The following is a 24917-nucleotide window of genomic DNA, read 5'->3' on the forward strand; positions in this document are numbered from 1 at the left end:
TTTTAGAGACAGGGTCTCTTTATATTGTCCAGGCTAGTCTTGAACTCATTGCATCAAGCAATCCTCCCACCTCAGCCTCCCAAGTAGCTGGGATTATAGGCATGAGCCACCATGCCTGGCCATTTTATTGTCTAAATAAATATTTCTATTTGGTATCATTTTACTTCTGAAGCTTGCAATTTTTTTTTTTTTTAGCATTTCTTGTGGCATGATCAGTTGGTGGTTAGTTCCACTTTTGATAGTTTGAAAAGTATTTATCCAGATTTTTGAAAGTTACCTCTGCTGGATATAGAATTCTAGGTGTATTGAAAGAGTTTGTTCCGTTGTGTTTGAGCTTTTGTTGTTTATGATGAGATCCTGCCAAAATTCTTTTCACACTTGGTATAAAATATATATATTTTTTTCTGGTTACTTGTAAGAATTTTTACCACTTTTTTGAAATTTGATTGTAATGTATCTTTATGTTATTTCTTTATGTCCCTCTATCTGGGGTTCATTGAGATTGCTATACCTGTGAGTGTATAGTTTTAATCAAATTATTTTAAGTGAACATGATTTCTTCAAACAATTTTTCTGTCTTCTATTCCCTCATCTTTATATATCTTTCTTTGACTCCAATTTTGTGTGGTAGGCCATTTGATATTGTACACTGTTCACAGGATAGGATAGTAATGTTTCTCTCCTCATTTCGGATAGTTTCTATTCCTATGTCTTCTGGTTTGCTGATCTTTAATTCTGTAGTGCACACTCTGATATTAATCCCATTGAGGGTATATCTACTACTTGTAGATGTTGTATTTTTTTCTCTAGAAGATGCATTTGGATCTTTAAAAAAATGCCCTTTACATCTGTTCTTATCATGTCATGTTTTCCTTTATGTCCTTGAGTATATTTAAAAAAAAATAAATATTTTTAGTTGGTTCATGGTTCTTCTATACTAATTTCAGTCTATTATTTCAGATTCTGTTTCTATTGATTAGGTTTTTTCTGATTATGCGTTATATTTTTCTACTTCCTTGCATGCCTTTAATTGGATCCTGGACATTCTGAATTTGAAGTGGTTGTGTGCTGAATTTCACTTTATTTCTTTAAATAGTGTTGAGTTTGTTCCGGTATGCAGTTATTTGTTAATTAGTTTGATCACTTTAAGCATTGGTTTTATACTTTGCTATGATAGGTTTAGACCAGCCTTCATTCTGAGAATAATTTTGTCCCAGAACTAATGCCTTACGTTTATGCCAACTCTATCCATGTCCCCATTTTTATGAGGTCTCTTTACTCCAGTCGGTGGAACCGTAAGCTATATCCAATGCTTGGTGAACTTTGAGAATTGTTTGGTCTAGTGCTTTATACTCATTCTTTCCTTAGCCTTGGATAGCTTCATCCCATGGATGTGTGGATAAGTACTTGCCATAGACTCAATAGGAATCATTTGCAGCAATAATAAATTTGGTTACAAAATCAGGTTCTATGTCAGTTTATTCTCCCTATTCTGGGAAGTGATCCAGGCTGGGTTATCACACTGCTTATCTCGTCTATTCCCTTCTCTTAGGAATCATCCTCCTGTGACACCTGCTGTCCAATATCTGAAATATATTATTTCATGTATTTTGTCTGGTTTCTAATTTTTTGCACTGGGAGAGCAATTTCTGTGACAGTTAGGTATTTACGGGAGGAAGCCAATGCCCTAGCCTCTTTATGGTGTTGTTATTTTTGTGAAAATTTACTTTTAATAACTTAGTGTAGTTTTCCCAACTATCCTATTGTGAGAAAAATGATCGGTTAGATATGTCACTAAAGGTACAATCCTTGAAAGAAGGAATTAATAACTTATACTCCATTGAAATGAAAAATTTCTGCTCTGCAAAATACACTGTCAAGAGGATGAAAAGGCAAGGCATAGACTGTAAGAAAATATTTACAAAAGACATATCAGATAAAAGACTGTTATCTAAAATATTTTTAAAAAATTCTTAAAACTCAACAATTAAACAAAAAAAGCCCCAATTTAGAAAATGGGCAAAAGGCCATAACAGATACCTCACTAAAGAAGAAACACAGATGGAAAATAAACATAAGAAAAGATGCTCCACATAATAAAGCATCAGGGAAATGCAAATTAAAACAATAATGAGACACCGCTACACATCTATTAGAATGACCAAAGTATAGTACACTGACAATACCAAATGCTGGCAAAGATATGGAACAACAGGAACTCTCATTCATTGCTGGTGGGGATGCAAAATGGTACAGCCACTTTGGAAGACAGTTTAGTGGTTTCTCACAAAACTAGACATACTCTTATCATACGGTCCAGCAATCACACTCCTTGGTATTTATTCAAAAGAGTTGAAAACTTATGTCTACACAAAAGTCTACACATGGATGTTTAAAACAGCTTTATTCATAATTGACAAAACTTGAAATGGAAAAAGATGCCCTTCAATATGTGAATGGATAAATAAGCTGTGGTATATCTGTACAATGGACTATTATTTAGAGCTAAAAAGAAATGCACTATCAAGTCACAAAAAATACATACACAAAACTTGAATGCATTTAGTAATCTAAGTGAAAAAAAACCAACCTGGAAAGGGTGCATACTGTATGATTTCACCTATATGACATTTTGGAAAAGGCAAAACTGTGGAGATAGTAAAAAGATCAATGGTCGTCAGGAGTTGGATTGGAGGAAGGGATGAATAAGTAGAATATAGAGAATTTTTAGGGCAGTTAAAATACTCTGTGTGATACTATAATGGTAGATATATGTCACTCTAAGTTTATCTAAATTCACAGAATGTACAAAACCAAGAGTGAACTCTAGTGTAAACTATGCACTATGGGTAACAATGGTATGTCATTGTAAGTTCATTGTTTATAACAAATGTACCATTCTGATTGGGAATGTTATTAATGGGTGTGGCTATGCAAATGTAGGGGAAGGAGGCATATGGGAATTCTCTTTACTTTCCTCTCAATCTTGTTGTGAACCTAAAACTTCTCTAAAAAAATTAAGTCTTCAAAAAAATTTTGATTCTCAGATTGTGTTCTTCATCTTTTTTGTTAAAAAGTACTATCTTTATGAAACAATTGTGATAGTATATGTAGATGGTTTTTAATACCTTTATCTGGTTAAAAAAAACCTGGAAACTATATCAATTCCTTAACATTTTGCTTGTTTATTTTATTGGGCCATGAAACTAAAAAATGTTTCGTTCCACTGTATTAGATCACAATCTCAACCACATGGAGACTTAAGAAGGGAATAAAAGGAAATTGGTAGTGTCTATATGTTTGATCAGGATGGGCAGTGTAAGGTCTTAGTTCTACCCTCTAACTATATAGAAATGATATTAGAGTAGTTAATATAAACATGCCTCTGCCAACTAGCAATGTTGTAGATAGGCTATTTGTATCAGCTCAGGTTCTTGGAGAAGCACACACCACAATGGAGTTAAGAGTGCCAAGAGATTTGGGAGTGGTAAGATCATGAATGATAAGGGGAGTGCCAACAGGAATACCCAAGAAAAGCCTTTAGTCTGTTCTGATCTCCCCAGATGAAGATGGGAAGGGAAGGAGTAATCAGTAGGAAGAGGCCCAGGTTGTGCTAGAGCTCCGAGAGGCCTAGTCAGCCTAGTGGGGAGCTCCAATGCAAAGACTGCCCACAGAGGAGTGCTGCACTGGGTAGAAATCACCAGGTCCTGTTACATACTCAGTTATTGGCCAGGACTTCTTAGAAAGAGGGTCCACTAATACACTGAGGCCGCAGGTGTGGTAGTCCTGAGAAAGAACTAGTTCAGATCATAGAAATGCATCCCAATGAGGCCATCTTCCTATTTCTCAGGGTATGTTCTAGTCTCTAAAATGAGCACAAGTTTGGTGCTGGAATAACAACTGTTACTACTGGTTCCCCAGCTGATGTTTTAAATTTGAGTTCTTGTACCACTGTGTTCCAATTTTCTTACCCATAAAATGAACATTACAATAACGTCCTCCTAGGCCAAATATAAATTGAAATAATATGAGAGAGTGGGGTAGATATAAAAGAAAAACAGATTCTGCCTCTTTATTAAGCCAAGATATTTTATGGAAAATCTATGTCTTCATCAATTAGCATGGTTTCACCCCTCCCCGCTCCATTCCAATTTCCAAATGGTTATAGAGATATCAGTGTTTTTCCAAAGTGAAAAAGAATAGAACTACCACCTTCCAAGTAATCAGAAACATTCATGAAGTCTTTTCCTTTTTTTTATTTATTTGGACCCGTGATTAAGTTAAATTCTTACATTACACTGTGGAGAATTACTTGGGTTGCTTGTAGCCGCACTGTTGCAGCATCCCTGGACTTCCTGTTTATTATTAGTTTTCAATTAAAAATTTGCATCATAAATCACTCACTTCCTTAACATTTATGGCTTGCTTCCCTTCAAGTAAAAAACATTTTAATCAGCTTTTCTGAACGGTCATGCTTCATTGTTCAGACCCAATGTTCTAAATTTAAAAGTCTGAGCAGACAGTTCTGTAGGAGAGAAACAGAAAACACTAAAATATTAACTCACAATAGAGAACAACCCTGATGAAATCCAAAAACAACCCAAATTATGATTTTGATAGAAAGGACTTTCATCAGAGGGAGTGAAATTATTGAGATAAGCAAAAACACAATCTGCATGCCACTGCTATAAACAGTAGTTGAAACAAGTAGCAGGGTGACTTGGACTAAAATTTAGCTCCAGCCCAAAACCAGTTTAGATTCCTCTACAGCAGTCTCACCAAGATTTGTAGTTAGGAGAACTGTAAAAATTTCATGATATGTCTGGCTGGAGGAATGACTAGAACAATGGAGACACATGTAGAAAAGAGAGCACATAAAAAACGTACACATCGGGATGAATATTTCTGGGGAAATACCACAATATGCCTTTACTGATCTGTAAGGGTAGACTCACTAGGGAAGTAGGTGGGTGCCTAGGCTTTACCTGCTTTCATTGCATTGCTGCATTCTCTTGCCTATCTAAAGGCTTCCATTTCTCTAGGAAATATAACTGAGGATAAGGATAGGAAGGTGGTTGCCTCCTAAACTATTCCTTCCATCAGCGTTTTTCCCAGAAATACAGGCAAGGGATTTTTTTTTTTTTTTTTTTTGAGATGGAGTTTTGCTCTTGTTGCCCAGGCTGGAGTGCAATGGCGTGATCTCAGCTTACCACAACCTCCGCCTCCCAGGTTCAAGCAATTCTCCTGCCTCAGACTCCCGAGTAGCTGGGATTACAGGCATGCACCACCACACTCGGCTAATTTTGTATTTTTAGTAGAGACGGGGTTTCTCCATGTTGAGGCTGGTCTCGAACTCCTGACCTCAGGTGATCCGCCCACCTCGGCCTTCCAAAGTGCTGGGATTACAGGCGTGAGCCACCGTGCCCAGCCAGGATTTTTTAATATATATATATAGAAGTTAGAAGCAATAGAAAGTTGGTCAAGGCTCAAGTGTGCATCTAGCACTGTTTAAAAACGGGGGTAATTCAAAGAAGAAAACTTAGCCTTTGCCTTAAATAGTTGTCTTCTCATAAAAGAGATGAAGAAAAAATACATTTGAAACAAGACTAAACAAAATAAGATTATAGGAATTCTGTTCTAAAGCATTGCTCTGTTAATCACATTCCATTTCATTTAATTCTCACAGCTTCCCTTCCATGTACACTTCTCTAGAGGTTGAAATTCTCTTCATCCCTTTTGCTGCTTAAGAAGTTGCTATTTAAGGAGAAAGGACCACACTTCACATTTGCTTTTACCTTAACGCACTGTGTCCAACTTTTACATTTCGTTACATTATACATTTAAAGTGGTTAAGACTAATACAAAGAAAGATTAATAGAGATGAGGTAGTAAAAAAAAGGTTGAGGTGAAAAGAAATCTTGATCTTAGAACCCTAGGATTTAGCACATACAAGGCCCTTAATATATATGTTACAAATGAATGAAAGAATGGTTTGAAGATAAGTATTCCAGGAGTGGAAAGCAATATCATCAGAGAGAGGCATTGGAATGGCATATTGATGGATCTGAGAGAGATTAGGCAAACTAGAGCTGAGGTTGGGTAGCATGAAATAACAGGAAGTAAGAATCAGCAGGATGGACAAAATTATGGGTCTGGAAAATTCAGAACAGAAGCTTAGATTTGATATTCAAGAAAATGGGAATCTTTGATGGTTTGGAGACCAGTGATCTGTGGAATAAGAGTGTCTGAGGAAGATGAATAACCTTGGCATGTAGGATGACTTAGGCAGGAGGGGGAAGCCTCACCTAGTCAGCTATGAGTCCATGCCAGCCATCCCGGTGTGAAGTGATGACTGAGGGGCTGGGGAGTGATGTGGAAGGGATGGGATGTTGATAAGGGGCATTTCAAAAGAAGACTCAGCAGGATTTAATGAACACTTTTCGGTAGATCAAAATCTGTAGGCTTACTGAGGTCGCAACAGAAGAGATAAGAAAATGACTAACAGTTGTAGAAGTAGCAGAAGACAGAAGGTCTAGAAAATAGAAGCCAGGCCTAGGAGTCAGCAACCCATGACCTTGCCCAATGCACTTGTCAATTCATTCCTTAAAACCAGGAGGTAGCCTCGCCATTATGGAAACTTGCTAGGTTCTTTCATTCTGCCATTGAGAAAGAGATCTAAGATCGAAGGAGAAAAGACACCCCAGTCCTGTCAATAGCAGACTTTCTGAAATTTCCTGGATCCTGCCACTTCACAAGGCAAGCTTCTCCTGGCCTCCCCAAACCCTCTCCACCTAGTCCTGCTTCCTCTGAGGCTAAAGACACACTAAGACGAGCACCCAGACATGCCCTCACATACTGGACAATTTTGGTCCATGAAGAACATTAGGTTACAACAGGTCTCAGTTTTTTATTTCAGCATTTAGAACACTCAATGTGATGTGTAGAAAGAGTAAATTCACCTGACTAAAGAAATAGATCTCAGAATACATGCAAAAGAAGATACAATATAACTAAAGGCAGAAAGTAGATCTACAAAAGCATCATCTAGCATGCATTTTCTTGACATGTTCTCTTTGTGAGAATCTCTCTTAGGTGCGGATATTGTATTTGCTATGAATTCTGCCATCTGAGGGTCCCATTAATACTCCAAGTATTTCTTTGTCTGTTCAGGAGGAAAGAAGGACTTCTGGGAAGAGATACATTGTGCTATCCCTACCCAACATATAGTGGAAATTATGTAATCAAGCAGCATGTGTGATAAAACTCATGATAAAATGTTATCCACATGGATAAAACTAAAAAACAGAATGAGCAAGTTGCAAAAGAATACATATATACAGCAAGATTCTATTTACATTGTCTAAAAACTGTAAAGAACACTTTTTATTTGTGTGTTTGTTTAGAGACACCTTAATGTATGAAAAACTTAAAAGACTTGCCTCTGGAAGGCAAAGGAAGGATGGGGGTACGTGTAAGAAGGAAATACAATGGGGATGTGCATAGGGTTTTCCACCATATTGCATTGATTGATCTCGTTAGCTGGATACTGTGTACTTGGGTGTTCATTACATAATTCCTATGCCTTTCTGTAGCTTTAAAATATTTAACAATATATTTTAGTTAAGTCTTCACTTCTTTCCTGAGAAGAAGGGAAAAAAGCCTGCCCTGGCAGTGAGCTTTTTTCAGCATAGAAGTGGACTCACTTTCCCTCCTCCTCCATGTACAAGGCACCCACATCCACAGTGGGAAGAAAAAAAAAGACAGGATCCCCTGCATAAAGTGTTCAGCTATTAAAGGGACAAATAGCATTTATTCAAACTTCAGTAGTAAGTTTGGAGAAGTCCATGTATGTTTTATTTTTATTGCACACAAGTTCCATTCCAGGAAGAGGAGGGGCATCATTTCTTCACATTCCTGTGCAAGAGAGAGGGCTTCCTCCCGTTACAATGCTCAAGAAGGCAAACATATGAGAGTCACCAAAAATGCTCAATGCCTGAGCCTTGCTGGCCCACAGAAAGGGGATTAGTAAAGCACCATTAACCCTGCAATGAAAACACATCAGTTTAGCATATTCTTTCATCCTAAATCCAGTTTATAAACACAGCCTTATCACAGGGAGAATGTTTATCTTCATGTATAATAATTAGATTCCCAAAAAGCAACAGTAGCTAATGAAATTAAAAATAATGTTGGAAAATATACGTTATCCTTTTAGCAAAAAATGGCACAGTTAACAGTTAAGCCAGAATGTTTAAGCATCTTCTTCTACTCTGATTTATTTAGAAAGTTTGTTTATGAGTCGAAGAAAGTCAGAGGTTTGAATCTAGGAATCTCCTACTTTCCAGTTTTCTAAGCCAAATTTCTAAAGCAAGTCAAGAAAGAGAGCTTTTCATGGCTTCGCAGTGCTAAAAGTTAAGACACATTCTAGTAATTTATGATCGTTTATCTGGGAAGTGGAAGTAGTTGATGACAAAGGAAACTTAATTACAGCTTCTTTTCCTTCCACTTCCAACTGCCCAAGAGGTCCTTGAGCTTCCCTGTTTGTTTCTATTTATATGTAAACTTCCAGAGGCTAATTTAACTATAGACACTAACTAACCTTGACCTTTCTCAAAGCTTCCCTTAAGGATTAATAACATGTTTCTATCCCTATCATCATTTTTCACCAGAGGGTCACATTTGTTATGCATAATTACTAATGAAATTATGAAACAAATGAAGAAGCAGTGCAGGCTCTCTCCCAAAAAGCCAACGTGCACATTTAAATGTACCTCAGTTACCAAACATCAGTGCATATCCATTTGTACAGCATGTGCCATACAAAATCTTAACAATGCAAGAATCACCGCTAAAGAAAATTGAAAGCAAAATGTAATTTACCACCTAGTCTTTTCTCCTGGTGTGTGAGTGTGCGGTGGGGGCACAGTGTAGAGTGTAGAGACAGGGCTACATTTACTTTGCATAAAGTTCATTGTGGCCACAGTCTAGGGGAGGGTCTTGAGTATGTCAAGATTGGAAGTGGGAAGGCCAAACAGGAAACGATTTAAACAATAAATTAAGGGAGCAATAGAGAAATAAAAAAAAAAGAATGTCTACAAGAAATGGTCAATAGACAGAACTGAGATTTGGTTACTGATTAGTGTTGGAGATTGGGAAAGGAAGAATTTGGCAATCACTAAAAGTTTTGTAGGTGAATAGTGGTGTAACTTGCTAAGATAAAGGGTACAATTCAGGGAACAGGTTTTATCAGGCAGGTTCAATTTAGTTCAATTTTGAACATACTAGGTTTAAGCAGATTTGAGATATCCAGATGGAGTTATTCAACAGGTCACTGAATAGGTGAGGAACTCTAGAGTCAAGTGCTGGCCTGAACTTATAGATTTGGAAGTCATAAGCATACAGACTATATTAATGGCTGTGGCAGTCTTTGCATGCTGAAACATGTCCTTATATTGTTTGGTTAGGCATGAGTTTCTAGATGGAAATTATTAAGTAATTGATTCATGTTCTACAGGCTTGTTAATGAGGCGTCTAATTCCTATTTTAGTCTTATTCCTCTATAGGCATGGTCTTTCTCCCACCTCTGGGAGAACCCTAAAAACAGAAAAGAGAAGAACAAAGATGGAAACTTGGTAACACCAGCATTTCAGAGATTACAAGTGAACGTGTACTCTTATAAAAACAGCCTGGAAAAAAAAAAAAGACGAGGAAAGTATCAAATATTTGAAGCCAAAAAATGAGAGATTTTCTACAAAAGAATGATCAACAATATCAAATTCCAGAAAGATCAAGTAAAATAGGCCCAGAATAGACTGGTTAGATTTGGCAACCTGTGGTGCGTAGGTGACTTTTACCAGTAGAGTATTAGATTGAAAACTGAATAGAGACTTCCAGTTCAAAATGACAAAGTGAGTATAAGTTCACCTCCCTACCCAACCTGCCGAGATGACTGAAAGACTTACAAAGGAGACTAACTGCATTAACAGTTCTGAGAACAGGGAGAAGTCATGAGTGTACCAAATATTTGAGAAATTTCTGGAAAACAGAAAATAAACAGGATTTTTACATTGTGACTAACCAGAGCCAACAAAGCTCAAAATCAGAACATATGCAGAAAACTGAAGAAAGCTGCTCTTCCCATGGGACATGGAAAGCCTCTGAGATTGGTGTCAGAAGGCCAATTACGAGTCAAATCCAGAAAGAGATGTGAAAGATATTGTTAATGTATATAAGCAAAATGTAGAAATGTGTCCAGGTATAGCCTTTGAGGCACTGGACCAAGGAGGGTAGAATATAATTTTCAAATGAGCCAAATCTGTAGATATACACATTTAGGTCGGAGTTGCAATGTGCTAGCTAGAGCAACTTGGCATGGTATAATTGTTTGCATAGTTGAAGAGCTGAAACCCGGACTCAGTTATGGTCCAGGATAAAATATGTTAAAATGCCAGTAGTTCCTCAGAATAATGTAGAGGAAAGAATCCAAAGACTTAGAAAAGGGGCTTACTATGGACTATTTACGCACTGTCTGCTATGTGTTGAGTGTATCTGCCACATTTTATATGTTGGGAACTTTATCCCCAAATTCATATGTTAATTGCATTTGGAAGTGAACCCTTTGGGAGGTAATTAGAATGAGATAAGGTTATTAGGGTGGGGCCCCCGTGAGGGGACTGGTGGCTTTATGACTTTATAAGAAGAGGAAGAGAGACCTGAACTGGCATGCTCTTGCCCTTTTGCCATGTGATGCCCTCTGCCATATTATGATGCAGAAAGAAGGCCCTCACTAGATGTTGGCACCTTGATATTGGTCTTCCCAGCCTCCAGAACTGTACAAAATAATTTTTACATATGTATGCATTACCCAGTCTCATGTATTAAGTTTTAGCCACAGAAATTTGACTGAGACATTGTCCTTATAAATATCCCTGTAAGAGGGATTAGGAGGGAATTCTTTCAATTAGACATTGAAAACATATCATTTTTTGTAGAGAAACTGCCCGCATCTTTGAAAAGTGTTACTCCAGCTATTCTTTATGCTGCAAAGGTGGTGGGAGATACTGCAGTAAAAATGGGTTTTTAATTTCAGTAGATGTTAAAGATTCTATATGGTCTGAGATTTACTCTACTTACAAGTTGACAAGTTAGCTTACTAAAATTTCAGAAGACCTGAGACTCCTGGGTCAAAGACAAGGGACTTTTTAATTCATGGTACAGCAAGCAGCATAAGCATCAACACACCCTCTGGCCCAAAACTCTTCAGGAGTGGTGGAGATGGTCCCAAATGGATATCTGCACATGCAGTGTGTTGTGTTACAGGAGAGAAACTCTGAGCTGAGGGAACCTAAATCTTAAATAATGAGCAATAAGCATGCCTTCTCTTTGATCCAAAGACAGATGCTATTTCTATCTCCCGAAGCTATTTCCTACACAAACAAAAAAGATAATATGAAACTGAAGGCAGTCAGTGTCTCATTCATAGATACGCAGAAATGCAAGGGACTCATGGAGAACTGTCATTCAACAATATCGACTTATAATTTCCACACTGTCTTGGTTTTTGGTAAATATCCCATTAATGTACAACTCTGTTGGCCTCTATGATTAATCTGAATCATAGAAGCTGGGTACTCTAAGTAGGATAATGGGAAAAAAATGAAGCTGGGATCAAATCTGTTCATATTGTCTCACACAGCATTTTACTGAGGCTACTATCAATAGGACTCGAAGCAGCAGGATGAGGCCAAACTGCAGTATTGATTTCAATCTGAGGAATAACTTTGTGTGATTACTTTTTAAATGTAGTAAGATTTATTGTGGCCTAACATATTGTCTATCCTAGAAAACGTTCCACGTACACTTGAGAAGAATATGTATGCTACTGCTGTTGAGTAGAATATTCTATATATGTCTATTAGATCTAGTTGATTTATGGTGTTAAGTCTCCTATTTCTCTTCCCTTCTGTCTGATTGTGCTATCTATTATTGAGAGTGAGATATTGAATTCTCCAGCTATTATTTCATTTTGATGGTCTATAATTAGATGTGTAAATTGTATCTTCTTCCTGTATTAAAACTCATTAATATGTAATATCCTTCTTTGTCTCTTGTAACCTGTTTTGATTTAAACTCTATTTTGTCTGATATTAGTAAAGCCACCCTGCTCCCTTTTGGTTACTATTTTCATGAAATATCTTTTTCTACCCTCTCAATTTCAATCTACTGTATTTGTGTCTTTGGATCTAAAGGGAGGCTTTTACAGATAGCATATAGCCAGATCATTGTTTTTTTTTTTTTTTTTTTTTTTTTGAGACGGAGTCTCGCTCTGTCGCCCAGGCTGGAGTGCAGTGGCGCGACCTCGGGTCACTGCAAGCTCCGCCTCCCGGGTTCACGCCATTCTCCTGCCTCAGCCTCCCGAGTAGCTGGGACTACAGGCGCCTGCCACCGCGCCCAGCTAATTTTTTCTATTTTTAGTAGAGACGGGGTTTTACCATGTTATCCAGGGTGGTCTCAATCTCCTGACCTCGTGATCCGCCCGTCTCCGCCTCCCAAAGTGCTGGGATTACAGGCGTGAGCCACCGCGCCCGGCCAGATCATTGTTTTTGTTCATTCTGTCAATCTCTATCTTTTGATTGGATGGTTTAATTCATTTACTTTTAGTTACTGATAAGGAGGGACTAACTTCTATCATTCTGATATTTGTTTCTATATGCCTTACAGCCTTTTGTTGCTCACTTTCTGCATTACTGTCTTTTTTGTGTTTAGTTGATTTTTTGTAGTGAAATGTTTAGGTTCTATTCTTATTTTGGGGCATATATTCTATAGCTATTTTCTTTGTGGTTACCATGGGAATTACAGTTAACATACTAAAGTTATAACACTCTAATTTAAATTAGAATCTAATAATATTGTACCTGTACTAGCTTAACCTCAATGATATACTAAACCTCTTGCCTTTAAAGCTTCATCCTTACACATTTCGGCTGATGTCACAAAACATATATTGTGTTCCCAAAAACATAAACTAATAATTCTTTTAAATGCAATTGTCTCTTAAATATGTAGAAAAGAAAAAATGAGTTATGAACTGTTCTTACAAAAATGCTAGATTTAATAATTGCCTATGTATTTGTTTTTATTGAGGTATTTATTTCTTCATACAGCTTCAAGTTACTATTTCTTTCATTTCACCCTGCAGGACTTCCTTGAGCATTTTTTACAAGCAGGTCTAGTGGTAATAAACTCCCTCAACTTTTGTTGATCTAGAGATGTCTTAATTTCTCCTTCACTTTTGAAGCACAGTTTTGCCAGATTTAGCATTCCTAACGGGTTTTATTTTTTTTGCTTTAGCAATTTGAATGTATTTGCCCACTGCCTTATAGCTTCCAAAGTGTTTAATGTGAAATTTGTTGATAATCATATTGAGAATCTTTTGTATATGATGACTCACTCCTCTCATTGCTTTCAAGATTCTTTGTTTTTGCATTTCTAAAGTTTGGTTGCCTCTTGTGTGGGTCTCTTTGAGTTCATCTTATTTAGAGTATGTTGAGCTTTTTGGATGTATATATTCATGTCTTTTATCAAATTTGGTGAAGTTTTCAGCCATTATTTTTTCAAATATTTTCTCTGCCCCTTCTCCCTCTTCTCCTTCTGAAACTCCCACAATGTGTATATTGGTTCAGTTGATGATATCCCATGGGTCTTTTTAGGCTCTGGTCAGGTCTCTTAAATTTTGTTTCTTTCTATTCCACAAACTTGATCATTTCTGTTGTCTTATATTCAAGTTCACTGATTCTTTCTTTTACCTGCTCAAATCTACCTTTGAATCATTTTAGTAAACTTATTTCAATTGTACTTTCAGCTCCATTAATATATATTAAATATTTTAAATATTTATAAATAGAAATATTAATAAAGAGATAGAATACCTGCAGAGAAATATATATCTAATATAAATAATACCTACAGAGAAATATATATACTTTATATATATATACTTTATATATATATATATAGAAGATGTGGAGAAAGTAAACAACATATGAACAAAATAGAAATATCAATAAAGAGAATACCTGCAGAGAAATATTTTGTATTTTCAATAAATGGTGCTGGAAAAACTGAAATGTTTCTCTGTAGGTATTTTATCTCTTTATTAATATTTCTATTATATATGCAAATATATATAGTTATCTGAAGTCTTCTATCTCTTTATTAATATTTCTATTTTGTTCATATGTTGTTTTCTTGACTTTCTCCACATCTTCTTTTAGTTCTTTGAACATCTTGAAGACAGTTATTTTAAAGTCTTTGTCTAGTATATCTGCCATCAGATCTTTTTTAGGGACATTTTCTGCTAATTGATTGATCTTTTGAACAGGCTATACTTTCTTGTGTCTTTGTATGACGTAATTTTTCTGGCTGAAAACTGGATATTTGAATCTATTGTACCTATGAGAAGCAGATTCTTTCTCTTCCCCAAGGTTTGCTATTTGTGTTATTATTTTTATTATCTCAATTTTTTTTGATTCATGAAGGATGACTCTGTGCTGAGAATTAGCCTAAGATGTAAATCTAAAATATTGTCAGGTATTTTCTGAAACTTTCCCTGGGCATATATACTCACTGTCTAATTTACTCAATATATGTAGGTCTTTTTAGTTGTCCTAGTCTTTAATATCTGGTTCCCATAAGGAGTAAAGAGCAAAATAGAAAAATACAGAGGGAGGAAGGACACTGGCACTTTAAATCCCCTGGAAGTCATTTCAAAGAGCAGGGGCTTGGAATAGTGGGGGGTGGTATGACAATTGTTACTGCTTCATTGGCTTTTCCAGCCTTTTCCTGGAAGTTGCAAGCTTTCAATAGACTCTGGAGTTCAACAATAGTTACATCAGACAGACTCTGCAATGCAGCTGTTGTCTAGGTGAGGGGACAGATTCCTGGTGCTTCCTATCCACCATCTTCCCCAGTAGCCAGCTTTTGAGGCTTAAAATTCCAGAGGAAAGTAAAACATATTGATATGAGCCAGGCATTCTCTACTGTTGTTATTGTTGTTGTTGTTTTCCTGGAGGCATTCACAAGTAGTACAAACCTAAAGGTGAAGATTACAAACAGAAAGTGAAGGTTTAAAAGATGAGACATCAGCAGAACTATTAGCAGTAGTTCCACAGTACAAAGGAGACTAAAATTGGAGTTCAGGACCTGCCAAGGCAGAGCTTTGGGATTCATTGAAGAACTACACCCCAGAAATAGGGACACGCTAGAAGTAGGTCAAACCTTACAAAGACTGAAACCAAGCCTTGAATCAGATCAGTCCCTGAATGAATTATGTGATATGTATAACATCATACAGATCCTCTATAACATATTTTACACAATATTCAACATTCAATTAAAAAATATTAAGAAACAGAATCAATGAGAAAAAAATAGAAATAGATGCACAGGGGATTCAGAAAGTTATGAGATAAAGGCTTAAACCAACTGTGATTAATATGTTCTAAATGATAAAAGGCAAAATACAAACTTCCACCAGAGACTCATACTTATTTAAAAGAAAAATAAAATGGACTTAACAAATGCAAAAAATATATATATATTGTAGTTAAGAATACAATAGATTGGTAAAAAAGAAGATTAAATACAAAAGAAAGGGAGATAGTGATTTGCTAGATATATCAGTAAAAAATAATCCAGATTGAAACAAGGTAGGAGAAAGAATGTACAACATGAGACATGGCAAAAGATTGAACACTTGTGCAGTTGGAGTTATAGGAGAAGGAAGACAAATGTAGCAGGTGAAATATTTAATTAGATAGTGATAGAGAATTTTCCAAAACTGAACAAAAGCCACAGATTGCAGACTACCTAAGAACATCAAGTAGGATAAATACAAAGAAAACCACACCTAGGTAAATCAGAGTAAACTACTAAAAACAAAACAAAACTCAAAGACAAAAAGACATTGAAAGCAGCCAAAAGGGAGGGGGAAGCACTATTATTTTCAAAAGAGCAAAAGTAACCAAAAAGATAGAAGCCAAAAGACAAAGTAATGGCATTCTTTAAAATATTGAGGTAATAATCACCATCCTAGAATTCTATACATAATGAAAATTTTCTTCAAAATTGAAGATAAAATAAAGGCAGTTTCAGAAAATAAATCCTCTGAGAATTTATTGCCAGCAGATTTGCCATCAAAGTAATGATAAAATAAATTTTTTCACTCATGAAAGAAACAGAAAAGAAGACAAAAAATTGAAACACATTCCATGCTCACAAATTGGAATAATGAATACTGTTAAAATAGCCACACTACTCAAAGTGAGCTAGATTCAATGCAATCCCTATCAAAATACCAATGATATTCTTCACAGAAATAGAAAAAAAATACTAAAATTCACATGAAACCACAAAAGATCCCAAGTAGTAAAAGCAACCCTAAGCTAAAAAATTTAAAAAAGAAAAATCGAAGCTGAAGTCACATTACCTGGCTTCAAAATATACTACAAAGTTATAGTAACCAAATCGGCATGGTATTGGCATAAAAACAGACACATAGATTAGCAGAACAGAATAAAAAACCCAGAAATAAATCCACTTATTCACAGGCATCTGTTTTTTGACAAAGGTGCCAGGAACATTCACTGGGGAAAGAAAATCTATTCAACAAAAATGGTGCTGGAAAAACTGAATACACATGTTCAGAAAAATAAAATTAGTTCTCTATCTCTCATTATATACAAAAATAAACTTAAAATGGATAAATACTTGAATGTAATGCCCAAAACTATGAGACTATGAGAAGAAAACATAGGGGAAAGTCCCAAGACATTGGCCTAGGCAAACATTTTATGGAGAAGACTGCAAAAGCACAGGCAACAAAAGCAAAAAATAGACAAATGAAATTATATTCAACTAAAAAGCTTCTGCACACCAAAGGAAACAATCAACAGAGTAAAGAAACAACCTACAGAATGGGAAAAAAATGTTTGCAAACCATTCATTCAACAAGGAATTAATATCCAGAATATACAAGGAACTCAAACATCTCAACAGCAAAACAACAAATAATCCAATTTAAAAATGGGCAAATGAGTTGAATAGACATTTTTCAAAACAAGACATACAAATGACCAACAGGTGTACGAAAAAATGCTCAACATAGCTAATCATCAGGGAAATTCAAATCAAAACCACAATGCGACATCATCTCACCTCAGTTAGAAAGACTATTAACAAAAAAGCAAACAAAAAATGACAAAAAGAAAAAACCAAAACAGATACTAGAGAGAATGCAGAGAAAAGGGAACTCATACACTGTTGGTAGAAATTTAAATCAGTATAGCCATTATAGAAAACAGTATGAATATCTTCAAAAAACTAAAAATAGAACTACCATATGATCCAGCAATCCCACATATCCTAAAAAATGGAAATCAGTATGTCAAAGAAATTCCTGCACTCTCATGTTTGCTGCAGTACTATTCACAGTAACCAAGATATGGAGTTAACTGAACTGTCCATTAACAAATGAATAGATAAAGACAATGCAGTATATATACACATAATGAAATATTGGCTGGGCACGGTAGCTAATGCCTGTAGTCTCAGCACTTTGGGACGCTGAGGCAGGTGGATTACTTGAACCCAGGAGTTCAAGACTAGTCTGGGCAACATGGCAAAACCTCATTTCTACCAAAAACACAAAAAAATTGCTGGGCATGGTGGCATGTACCTGTAGTTCCTGCTACTCAGGAGGCTGAGGCAGGAGGATCCCTTGAGGCTGGGAGATGAAGGCTGCAGTGAGCTGTGATCACACCACTGCAATCCAACCAGGGCAACAGAGTGAGAGCTTGTCTCAAAAAGAAAGGAAAGAAACAAGAAAGGAAAGAAAGGGAAGGGAAGGGAAGGAAGGAAGGAAGGAAGGAAGGAAGGAAGGAAGGAAGGAAGGAAGGAAGGGAAGAAGGAAGGAAAGAAGGAAGGAAGGAAGGAGAAAGAAAGAAAGAAAGAAAGAAAGAAAGAAAGAAAGAAAGAAAGAAGGAAAGAAAGAAAGAAAGAAAGAAAAAATATTATTCAGCCATAAAAAAAGAATGAAATCCTGTCATGTGCAGCAACATGATGGAATTGGAGGACATTGTTAAGTAAAAGCAGTCAGGAACAGAAAGACAAATATCACATATTTCTCTCTCTTTTTAATATAAATTGTTTTAGCTCCCACATAAGAATGGAAGTAGAGAGTAGAATGATGGTTATCAGATGCCAAGAAGGATGGGGGTTGGGAATAAGGAGAGGTTAATGGCTACAAAAATACAGTTAGAAAGAATAAGTTCTAGTGTTTGATAGCATAGTAGGGTGATTATAGCTAACAATAATTTATTGTATATTTCAAAATAGCTAGAAAAGAAGATTTGGTAGGTTCCCAACACAAAGAAATAATATTAGGTTGGTTCAGAAGTAATTGCGGTTTTTGCCATTAGAAGTAATTATTTTCGAACCAACCTAATAAATATTTGATATGATAGGTGATTTCATCATTACACATCATATGCATGTGTCAAGATATCACATGTACCCCCATAAATATGTATAATTATTATGTAGCAATAAAAATCTAGTCTTTTAAACTAGAGAAATTTGATGAAAAAGCACGGAAATGAAGGAAGAAATAAAGAGCAGAGAATGGAATAATTATGTCAGTAACTTTAATTGAATACTGACTCTTTCAAACCATAACCAACAAACTAGTAGAAAAGAAAAGAAAATAATAAAAAGTGCTTCATTAATCAAAAAATGCAAAAAAGACAAAAAAGATTATGAATTAGGACAAATAGAAAACCAATAGAAAAATGGTAGATATAAGACCAGATTTATAAGTACTTATATTAAATGTAAAATAAGTCAATAATCTAATTAAAACATAAAGATTTTAAGACCAAATTAAAACACCAAAACTGAAGTATATGCTACTTTAAGAAGACGTATCTTAAATACAAAGAAAGAGAAAAAATTGAAAGTAAAATAATGAAAAAATATAGATACAATGTTAACAGTAATCAGCAGAAAGTGTTGCAGCTATAATATTTTTTAAACAGAGGACTAAGAGGCATGACTAAAGATAAAACAGATAGAGGGATAACTAATATATATATTAAAATATCAATTCACAAGGAGGATATTACAGTTCTAAATTTGTATCTGAGAGCATAGCTTCAAAATACGTAAAGAAAAATTTCACAAGATTAAAAGGAAAAATAGATACATCTGTAATTATAGTGGGATACTTTAATACAGCGGTCCCCAGCCCCAGGGCCATGGACCAGTACTGGTCTGTGGCCTCTTAGAAACGAGGCCACACAGCAGGAGGTGAGCAGCAGGTGAGAGAGCATTACCACCTGAGCTCTGCCTTATGTCAGGTCAGCGGAAGCATTAGATTCTCATAGGAGCACAAACCCTATTGTGAACTGTGCATGTGAGGGATCTAGGTTGCATGCTTCTTATGATAATCTAATGCCTGATGATCTGAGGTGGAACAGTTTCATCCTGAAACCATCCCCACCCCCAACCCCGGTCCATGGAAAAACTGTCTTCCACAAAACTGGTCCCTGGTGCCAAAAAGGTTGGGGACTGCTGTTTTAATATACCTTTCTCAGAAACTGAGAGAACACAGAGTAAAAATCATTAAAGATGCAGAAGATCTGAACAAATCTGACCTAGTTACATCTATAGAATGCCAAATCCAATAGATGTAGAACGTGTATTTTTTTTGTCAATTTTTTGGTAAATGCTCAACCCATATTGAACATTTACCAAAACTGACCATTCTGGACCATAAAAGAAGTGAATATACTTTGAAAGATTGAAATCAGCAGAATATATTCTCTGACCGAATTGGAATTAAGTTAGAAATTAGTAACAATAGGATAACTAGAAATGCATACATGTTTAGAAACTAAGCAATACATCTACAAATAATCTAGGGGATAAAAGATTTTTTGGTGGAAATTAGAAAACATTTTGAACTAAATGACAATGAAAATATAGCATACCAGACTTTGCGTATGGTATCCTGACAACTAAATTAAACTTGTGATCCTCTTATCAGATCATCTGTTAGATATTACAAACATTAAAAACGTAATATAATGTTATTATAGATAACTATGTGACAACTAATCGGAAAATTCTGAAAACAAAATTTCTAGAAGAAAAGTTACAAAAATAAGCTCAAGAAAAATAAACACATCTGAATATATGTATTCAAGAAATACAAACGGAATTTTAAAACTTCAAAGACAGAAAACTTCAGGCCCAGATATCATCCCTAGTGAATTCTTCTAAAATTTTGGGAAGATAAAGTGTTAGTCTCCAAAGATTAGAAAACTTACAAGAAGATTACAGAAACTGAAAATAAGCAAGACCATCAATGTCTCGGAACTTACAGGTATGAAGATATAGTTTAACCCACTGAATAAAAAACTGCCTGAAAGCATAGGGAAAATGAATGAGTAACAGAAAAAGGAAGTCATAAACACTAACTACAGCTTTTTTCATCAGCTTCAGACAGGTGGACTGTAATATCTACCTGTATTTTATTTTTTTTCCTTGATACATGGTATGTATGTTTCTATCTTTAAACTAATTTTTCTCATATTTTACCCCTCTTAGTTTATATAGAGTATACGGGTAATCGTTAACCTAGTAATTTACAGGTTACTGAGTATACAGACCACATTGTGGCAAAACAGAAGGAGGAAAGGATATGATCTAGAAATTTAGACTTGGTGATAAACACGGTAGCCAAGGAACCATGGTGAAGGATAAGTGAGTAGGAAGTAGATATCGACCCAAACACTGGACTTCTTACTGCTGGGCTTAGGTTTTTCTGATCCTGAGAAGTATTCATAGTGCTTCTCAGTCATCCTCTCCCAAGGGCTCAATAGGGCAGTGGAAGCCCAAAATGGTGATTTGTGCTAACATGGTCATCATCACGGTAGTGAAGGGTATTGTAAAATAAGAGTTGCAGGTGGCATATGTAGTAATGAGAAAATGAAACAGTGTGAACTCCCTCAGGTCACTGAGGATTATACGCAGAGGCAAAATGTCTGAGTAATTCCTTCTGAACAAAGCATAGCTCAGTGCTATTCCTGGATCAGGGCCTACTAAATATGTTGGTTTTGATAACGATCAAGATTACACATCAACAGACAGTTGAGTGAAAAAATGGATTAACGTCATGCTATAAGTATGAGCCCAAGAATGTGTTTGAAAACAGCTGCTATGAGAAGGACTGGAACAGAGCCATGATAACAGACCAACACATTCTGGCCCCCAGGACAGAGTCAGTTGTTTGGCGAAGTTAATAAAAGTGTCATGTTTTCTAATACTGCTGCTCCAACAAGCTAAAATCCTCCAAGAGCAGACAGAGATGCTAAGGAATGAGGTTCTGGCTGGGCACGGTGGCTCACGCCTGTAATCCCAGCACTTTGGGAGGCCAAGGCGAGTGGATCACGAAGTCAGGAGATCGAGACCATCCTGGCCAACACGGTGAAAACTCATCTCTACTAAAAAAAAATACAAACATTAGCTGGGCGTGGTGCCACGTACTTGTAGTCCTAGCTACTGAGGAGGCTGAGGCAGGAGAATTGCTTGAACTTGGGAGGCAGAGGTTTCAGTGAGCCAAGATCATGCTGCTGCACTCCAGCCTGGCTACAGAGTGAGACTCATCTCAATAAATAAATAAATAAATAAATAAAGGCCTCACTAAATCAAATGGGAAGTCCAAGCCCAGGAAGGACAGGCCAATTATCAACTCAGAGACATGGGTGGTTCCCCATATGCTGCTTAAAGTTCCATTAGTTTTTTGGCTGTGTTCAAAAGCAGTACTTCTGGTTACCTGTCATAAGCAGGAGATTTGTATCTCAACAAAAGAAGATTTTCATGTACTTGGAAAATTCCCATCTTGTTACAAATGTTATGAAATAACAATGGATATCACATTTTCTTTCTCCCTAGGATGCTAAAGTACTTTGATATATATCTTATTTCATTTCAAAACAGCCCCTTGGGGCTATGGGAGGGAGGGATTAAATATATTTGGCATATGGAATACTCAATGATTGAATGAAAAGTAAGTGTCAAAAATAGTCAAGAATATAATGTAGTGTCTTTGGCTCCTAACACAGTGACTTTTCTTAGACTTAGCCTTACTTTGGTGACTTTCTGGACACAATTCTAGCCACATGAAACTGACTTCACAATCTAGACTTATATTCAATCAACAAACACTTGCTGACATTCATTAAGTACAACTTATTAACTAGGTGTTTCGAGGGTAGGGTGGCCATGGTGGTTCATTAGGCAACATCCAGTGCATACCTCCCTTCTTGGTGTCTTATTCTGTTTGTGCTGATATAGAAAAAATGCCATAAACTGGGTGGCTTATAAGCAAAATAAATTTATATCTTACAGCTCTAGAGGCTGAGAAGTCCAAGATCAAGGTGCCAGCAGATTCAGTGTCTGCTGAGGGTTCTCTTCTCTGCTTTGTAGACAACATCTTCTTGCTGCATCCCCACTTGGTAGAAGAGGCAAACAAGTTTCCTAAAGACCTCTCTTATAAGGGCACTAATCCCATTCACGAGGGGCTTAATCACCTTCCAGTGGTCTTATCTTTAAATACCATTGCCTTGAGGATTTGAAAGGGACACAAACATTCAGTACATAGGAGATAGGACCAGGCAGTTTGGGGAACTGCCTGTAGCTCAAAAGGTAGATGTGATGTATCTAAAGAGTCATCCTGCCCCCCATGACAGTGATTGGTTTAGGAATGGGCATGTCACCAAAGAAAGACTTTCTGGAGGCTTCCAAGGAAGTGCTTTCTCACTCTTAAGGGAGCAACAGGAAAGCAGACACTTCCCTGCCAATGGCTACTGGCAGCTTTCCCACAGCCTCAGGAGGAACTGCCTTAGGATTAGACTGATGCTGTGGACAGCAGCATGGAAGATAAAAAGACACTAAGTCCTTGATGACATTATTGGACTTCTGGATCTACTAAGGCCAAACACTCTTACTTCTTGTTTTCATCTCATATGTAAGCTAAAGAAAAATCTTATTGCACAAGCCAGTTTGAGTTGGCTTTCCTGTTGCTTATAGCTGAGAACATTCTAATGCAAAAGGGACTCGGAAAAAAACTATGCTGACATGCAAAAGAAGCCTACATCTCCAGCTTCAGATCCTCCTTTCTGGCCTTCATTCCATACAACCAGGACCTTGTAACCCCAACAGGTCCTTGTAACCCAACAGCCCAGGGTGCAGACACTTCATTTCCAACCAACCCCAAGCTCTCCTCACCCAACTTCTCCTTATACCATTCATTAATCATGGTCCAAGCCACTAGATACCTGGGCTTATGAAAGGATTCATCCTCATTACAAAATCCTCCATGTGAGGTTGGCCCAGGGTCATATTGTAGGGTAATGAGCTGTTAAGTACTTTTTAAATTTTATCCCTGGCTATACCCCTCTAGCCCCGCTTTGAGCCTTCCTCCAGGTATTTTGTCCTTGGGGGAAAGAGGAAGAAGGCAGCACGGTCTTCTACATTGCCACTTTCCAGTCCCACAAAGAGAATTCATTCTCCTTGAGCTTTCCAGTTGCAGTGTACACAGACCTACTCCTGAAGTTGCCCTGTGCTGAGTGTCCCTGACTTGATGGTCTCCCAAGACCAAGCTTAAAGAGGCTGCAGGTGTCTGAAGCAGATTCCCAAAGAGAGGCTTCTCATCCTAGAACAAAGGCTCCATTGTGACTGAAACTTCCTGCTGGGCAGGGGTGTGGTGTTATCCCAAGCAGCCCCCAAGAAGCTCAGGGTCTAAGAACTGGGAATCAGAGTGGAAGGACAGGGAAGGGCAGATTTTCGGTAATTTCACAAAGCCCATTCAGGAAATGGGTTGAGGGTGGAAGACAGGGCAGTTTCTCTGAAGAAGTGAAGGAGCATTGACTTCGAAAATAGATGGACTCGATTCAGTTGTCACCTCCCAAATTGACTAGCTTCGTTACCTTTGACAAAGTCCTTAACTTCTCTTTCCTGTAGAATGGAACCAATGATCACTACCTCTTGGAGCTGTTGTTTTAACAATTTTAGTAATTTATATACAATAATTGTATATATTTATGGAGTAAAATGTGATGTTTTGATATACATATACATTGTAGAAACATTAAATCAAACCAATGAAAATATCCATCACCCCTACTTATCATGTTTCTGTTGTTGTAAGGGCAAAGTCTACTCTTTCAGCAATTTTGAAATATACAGTCCATTATTATTAACTGTGGTCACCATGCTGTTTGAAGATTACAAAGACAAAGCACCTAACACAGACCTTTGTTAGTGGCATCTTTTAGGATCCTGTGCCCTCTTCCTCTTTGTGCGAAGTTTAAAACCACTCAGGGAGGTGCCCTGCAGAGGGGAGGGACTGGGAGCTCAGTGATAGGATACTATCTTATATGAGGGCATGTGTCCAAAGGGAAAAAGCACAGGGAAAGAATCTAACAATTAGATTCAAGACCTAGCTCTGTAAACTGGGTGACTGGGTCCTTCACTCATCCTCTCTGTGTTTGGCTTCCTTCTCTGTAACAACAGAGTGGGACCAACTCATCTGTAAGATCCCTTCGAGGTTTCAGGACTTCAAGAGGAGGAGATAACCACCCTGGACATGCCTGGTAAGGATCACAGGCAGATGTGATTTCATCTACACACAGTTCCTCGTTGGGCCTTCCTGAGTGCTCCCTGCAGGGTCTTTGTCCTTGGCCACTGGCCTCACAATGCCTCACACTCACCCTCACCCTCCTGTTTCACACTCCTTCAAGAAGCAAATGGTAGCGCCTTCACCACCCCTTGCTAATGGGCCAAGTATTGTGTCTGAT

The sequence above is a fragment of the Symphalangus syndactylus genome, chromosome 8 (assembly GCF_028878055.3).
Source record: "Symphalangus syndactylus isolate Jambi chromosome 8, NHGRI_mSymSyn1-v2.1_pri, whole genome shotgun sequence".
NCBI lineage: Eukaryota > Metazoa > Chordata > Mammalia > Primates > Hylobatidae > Symphalangus > Symphalangus syndactylus.